General features: G+C 48.5%; 1 long non-coding RNA gene across 1 annotated transcript; it reads right to left on the reverse strand.

Moving 5' to 3' along the window:
- Positions 1–299: 299 nt before the first annotated feature.
- Positions 300–5626, reverse strand: LOC147575644 (uncharacterized). Its single transcript, XR_015242757.1, has 3 exons — positions 5335–5626; positions 890–1000; positions 300–607 (listed from the first exon to the last, which is right to left on the reverse strand). It is a non-coding gene; the product is annotated as an uncharacterized LOC147575644 (long non-coding RNA).
- Positions 5627–5977: the final 351 nt, after the last annotated feature.

The raw sequence follows: 5977 nt of genomic DNA on the forward strand, positions 1-5977 counted from the left end.
CAATGGTTGTCTTGGGAATGGGACGTGGGGTCCCACTTTCAGTGAAGGTTCAAAGCAGCCACCCAGTTAGAGATAAGCATCTCCCCTACGCTGGGAAAGAGAAGGGCAGATTACATCCATTTAGCAAAAGAGGGTAATGAACAAAAGAGCAAGGAAACAGACATCATCAACTTGGGGTACACAGTAGACGAAGGGGGCATCGGTGCCAGCCGAGGGAAAACACGTGTTACCGTGTTCTAAAACAAAGTTGGTAGCCACGTGTCACCAACTTCTAAAGAAGACAGCTTACAATAAAAGGTGCTAGTGATTTAATATCCTTAAACCAGAGGGAAAAACCAAAAGCCTATGGAAAGGGGGAGAAGTAGAGAAACGCTTGTCTCCATTGGGCACAGATTTCGCTCACATACTCATGCACAAATCCTTGGCCATATGCTGTCTCATTCAAACACCACAGCCACTTTGTAGATGAGGACATTTGGGTGCCTGAGAGCTGCCTTAGTCATGTCACACAGCCAGTAAGTGGCAGAGCAGAGAACCAGATTCAGGTTCTCTTTGTAATTCTGAGGGTGATTCTTTCTTCCACACACATTCCTGGGAGCCGCGTGCCCTGAAGGGAACAGGGAGCCACTGGATGCCACGGAAATACACAGTAACCCCACCATGTGCCCTCTCTTCGTCTAGCCCCCACCAACTGATGCATGCTGCCTTTTATAATTCCAGTTTTGAGCCACATCGATTTGATATCAACCCCCCCGTAGTGTCAGAAATCTTACCAGATTTGCTATCTGATCCTTTCTCATTCTGTTTTATTGCTGGAACAATGCTCAGTTTACTTTGAAGTGCTAAGGGATGGATGGGTCATACCCTCAGCCAAGATACTGGAACTTACCAGGGGCCTCTGGAGATGAAGGCTTAGCCGAGATGTCTCTACCGTTCCCCAAACCCCAGGCATCTCTTGTCCTCCTCCCTGGCAACCTCCACGAGCAACTTCTCTGACATCCTGCCAGACAAATAAAGACATAGTTAACTCTTTTCCCTTTTCTACTGAAATGGAAACAGGTTATACACACAGCCAAGCATTCTGGGTTTTTTACTCAGTAACACTTTGAGCAGAACAATAGATCTCTGAGACTGATTCACAGGTTTCTTAAACACACACACACACACACACACACACACACACACCCCAATACATCTGACATTATTTTAATGGCCCCAGAATATTTCTCTCTATGAATATACATTATGTTATTTGGCCAGTGTCTTTCTAATAGATATTTGGTATGTTTTTACTCTTTTTCTATGTGAGCAATACTGCGATTTGGGGCACATCTGTAGGAGAAATTCGTAAAAGTAGAATTGTGTCAAAAGATATGGGCTTTTGTAAACCTGATAATTTGCTTTGCAATCCGTACTGGTCTATATTCTCACCAGCAGTAGATGAGGGTGCCTGTTCCCCATACCCTTGCCAACACTGTATAAAGCTAGATTTCTCTCTCTCTCTCTCTGTCTCTCTCTCTCTCTCCTTGAGAGAGAGAGAGCAAGAGAGAATCTTAAGCAGTCTCCACACTCAACACAGAGCACAACACAGGGCTCGATCCCATGACCCTGGGATCATGACTAGAGGTGAAATTGAGAGTCAGACACTCAATCGACTAAGCCAGCCATGCGCCCTGAGCTAGTACATTTCCACAGTGGGCAAGAGGCAAGAGGGTTGCCCGCGTGGGGTGGATAGTAGAGAAGCTTCTGGTGCCTGTAGAGAAGCTTCAAGGCACTGGGAGCTGCCCAGGAGAAGAAATGTGGCTGCCACAAGAGACATGAGAAGCTCTGAGACCAGCTCTACCCACCTCTCCGTCCTGCCAGGGTGAAGCCAGCAGAAACGCCCCCGAATCCACAATGACCTTAAGGCTGGTGCCAAGATACGTTTGCATGTCATTGAGGGGAAGTCAAATCCAAGCACGTGAGTCAATCTCAAGTGCTCATAGGCACTTGCCCAGGTTTGCTGATCTTCACGCCCGGGTAGCCTGTTGACTCTCTAGCATACAGCCCGGAGAGGTGCCAGCAATGATTAATGCTCTCTCTACTGGCACGGGTCTGGTTTGTCCAAAAAGATCGCGAGGTCTGAGAGAGGAGGTCTCCGTCTTTGCCTCCCCCCTCCCCTCACTACAGCCTGCAAAGGTGGTCTGATGTGTTGGAGCCCCTGTAACGGCCTCTGGCCCCTGTCTTCTGGCCTTCTGGTCAGCAAAGACAGGCTTCTCTTTAGCTTTCTAAAGACAAGGCTGGCTGTTACCCTTGTTCGGCATCAGGCCATTTTCTAGGCACATCCACTCTGCTTCGTCGCGGTTTAGATACCAGAGTGAAGTGTCAGGGGCCAGAACTGACCCCTTACCTGCCCGATGCTGTTTGTCCCTCCCGAGGGACAGGTGGAGATACGGCTTGTCTTCCCGACAGAGAATGACCGAGCGACGGACCGTTGTCTGCAAACAGCTAAGGGATGCTAATGCATCTCGATCTTCTCTGTGACAAATCCTCCCTGCCCAACCTGGCCGGAAACATACAGCCACCCCATGCGACCGACATTCATGGGAGGAGAAGGAAAGCTAGGAGGAGAGGGTGAGAGGCGCAATGTACTGGCCACAGAGTAACTGAATCAGAAAACCCCAATATTAGAGCTTCGGGAGGCTTATGTCAACCAGTCTCTGCGTGTCACCACTGAGAAAACTAAGGGCAGCCAGGTGGGGGAAACTCATCACGAAGCAAAGTCTCTACCATCCAGAGCGGATCTCCACTGATCTGGGATGCCTCACAGCAAGGCTGTATGACTTTCAGAGAAATTGACCTATCCGCCTTACGATGACTGGTTGAAACATTCTCCTTCACCTTCAAGTATGCTATGACACCAACCCAATGGATGAATACAGACACAGAAGGTTTATGGAAAGCCTGGATGCTTCTCCCAATCAAGCCAGACTTAATGGTACTCAGATGAGCCTCCCTCGGGAGCACATGCCTTGGCACATAGGTCCCCAGTGGGAGTATTGTGAATACCTTCCAACACGATAATCGTTAACGACAAAAATACACTTTGAGTCATATCAATTAGGAAGAATACCCTTCAGGACGATTTCAATGATTTTGGAAGGATCTTGATGGTCTAAGTAAGAAAGCCCCCACCATGTATTATTACCATCAGCAACACGTGATGCTTTACTCTCACGTGCTATCTCTTCCCACCCAGCTAGGTCCCAAATCCTTTTTCATTAAAAAAAAAAAAATGTTTTGGGGCGCCTGGGTGGCGCAGTCGGTTAAGCGTCCGACTTCAGCCAGGTCACGATCTCGCGGTCCGTGAGTTCGAGCCCCGTGTCAGGCTCTGGGCTGATGGCTCGGAGCCTGGAGCCTGTTTCTGATTCTGTGTCTCCCTCTCTCTCTCTCTGCCCCTCTCCCGTTCATGCTCTGTCTCTCTCTGTCCCAAAAATAAATAAACGTTGAAAAAAAAAAATTAAAAAAAAAAAATGTTTTGGCTTCTATTTCCATTATTGGTAATTTTATCACTGGGCTTTCCTTGCTGTGCATGTCAGGCCCAAATTCCAACAACCGGCTAATAGCCACCAATCTCTAGCATCATTCCAGACCCAATAAGCATTATTTTGACATTCTAATAGCATCAGGTGCAATTCTCAGACGTGTATCTTTAAATATATGGAGACAGAGTCCCCCACACAGGCACAGCCTATAAATCAATATCAGACACTAACTGGGTAGTATATTGACGATATTGGTTATTAACATGTATACTCTGGACAATATTTTATTCTTTTAGCAAAGGTTCTGATTTATCTTCCAGTCTAGCTATTTAAATGGCTTTCCTGAATCCCACCAGCAGGAACGGAGACCTTTGTGTTAATGTTTATACCCCTCTCAAGGATCCTCTTTCAACACCCATATCCCCGAGGAAGGAGGAAGGACATCACGTCCCTGAGTCCTAAAACTCAACCTAATCTGCTACTTAAAACCAGCTTTTCGCCAGTGTGCCAGTCCCTAACTGCTGTTGACTGACCTGTGTCTCCCACCAGACTGTACATTTCTTGAGGACAGAGGCTATGTGTGTTTCATTCATGAGTATCTCTAGGGCTCAGGATGGTGCTCTGCACACAGGAAGCGTGAAATAACTATTTACGGAATGAATAACACATCGGCCTACTATACCAGATCCTTCTCCCTAGACTAGTTCTTAAGTCTAATGACCTCTTAAAAAAAAATTCCACAGAACCCCCCACCCACATAATAACAGGTTAGACTTTTCCAATCTATCAGTAAGACAATGCATAATGACCAAAGTTATGTTGAATTCAGTGGGACATCGCAATAAATGCCGATGTCATCAATCACAACAGCACCCACATATATTCAAAGGCTTGGTGTGCATGTGGCTTTTCAGGCCTTTGCAGCCTCTCTGAGGCTTCCCACGCCTGCCACTCGGAAGGGATGATGTACTTAAGGCAGGAGAAAACTTTCAAAAGCCGGGGGACTCAGGTTCTCCTAATTCACAATTTTGCCGAGGGAAAGTCCTGTCCTTCACGCTTGGTGAAAAGTAAGAAAGAGGTTCAAATGGGGGGGGGGGGGGACAATGTAATCAATATCTGCAAAGGAAATTAACCCCCCAGAACGCACCAGTTCTCATTCTAGTGGCCGGTCACCCCTGAAGCCTAGTGCTGATGCGTAAAAATAATCACCCTCTCTGTGTATTCTGGCTCGACTGGGAAGCTTTTAAAGAGTGTTCATTTTACCAAGACAGGATCACTTAGCAGGGAGAAGAGGGAGGCCAGGAGCACAGATGGGGATGTGGGCTGCAGGCCGATGTCTCAGAGAGTCTGCAGCTCCCACGACCAGTGTTCAGATCTGTGGATCTTTTCCCCCTCTTCCCGTTTGGTGCCCATCCCCACGAGCACATTGCAAGGCAGCTCGGAACGGAAGTCGTGCTACCTGGTGCCATCCTCTTGAAGTAGAGATCCCAAGGGACACCCATCAACTTCCACCCAACGTGGCACCAGCTCTTTTGTCCCCACCGCTGTCATCCCCCAAGCGGGCCTCACCAGAGCCTCAAAACCGGCTCTCTTATCCTTCCCCACACTCCTCTTCTCCCTGCTAAGTGATCCTGTCTTGGTAAAACGAACACCCTGTAAAAGCTTCCCAGAGCAAAAACAAAAACAAAAGCGAAAAAAAAAAAAAAAAAAAAAAAAACAGAAAAAGCCCAAAGCTTCCCAGTGCTGTTGGGATAAAGATGAACCCCCAACCTTTGCTTTCCCAAGTCCCATGGGAGAGCACCCTGCCTACCTTGTGTCCTCATCCTGCGCCTTTTTCCAGTGGATTTGCTCCAACCCCATCGGCTCGCCTTCTGGTCTCTGTCTCAGACGTTCATACATGCTGTTCCTGGTATCTTTCCAGTCCCTGCTGTTGCCTAGACAATTCCTACGCCTCCTTCAGCGGCTCATGCCAAACATGGCTTCCTAGACGAACCGTTTCATGACCTCAGGACTAGGTCAGGCCTCCAAGTACATCCCCCTGACGCCCCCGACACTTACTGCTAACACGCTGAGCTGTCTGCCTCCCTTTTGGATCAAGTTAAAGCTCCCCTAACTCCAGCTCTGAGCGGCCCCTGCACTGCCGAGGGTCAAAGCCCTCTGCTTCCACTTGGAGGTCACCTCTGCTGGTGTTTGCAGCTTCACCGTGACCTCTCACATCAACCCAACCGGCCTTTGTCTATACAGAGATCCTAGTTCTTTGATGTCTCGCTGCCTCTGTTCTCAGCTTCCGACGAGAGACCCTGTCCTCCTGCATCTGTTGCCAGGTTCAGAGGCCTTGGAGCTCTGCTTCTGACCCTCCGAGCAATTAAAGAACAGCAAGGTAAAACCCCAAATGCAAAAGCCCCCCACCCCACCTCCTCGCCCCTAGCCCACTCCCCACAGGCCCGCCATCA

This window comes from Puma concolor, chromosome D3, assembly GCF_028749965.1.
Source record: "Puma concolor isolate L17-30 chromosome D3, mPumCon1.1.hap2, whole genome shotgun sequence".
Lineage (NCBI taxonomy): Eukaryota > Metazoa > Chordata > Mammalia > Carnivora > Felidae > Puma > Puma concolor.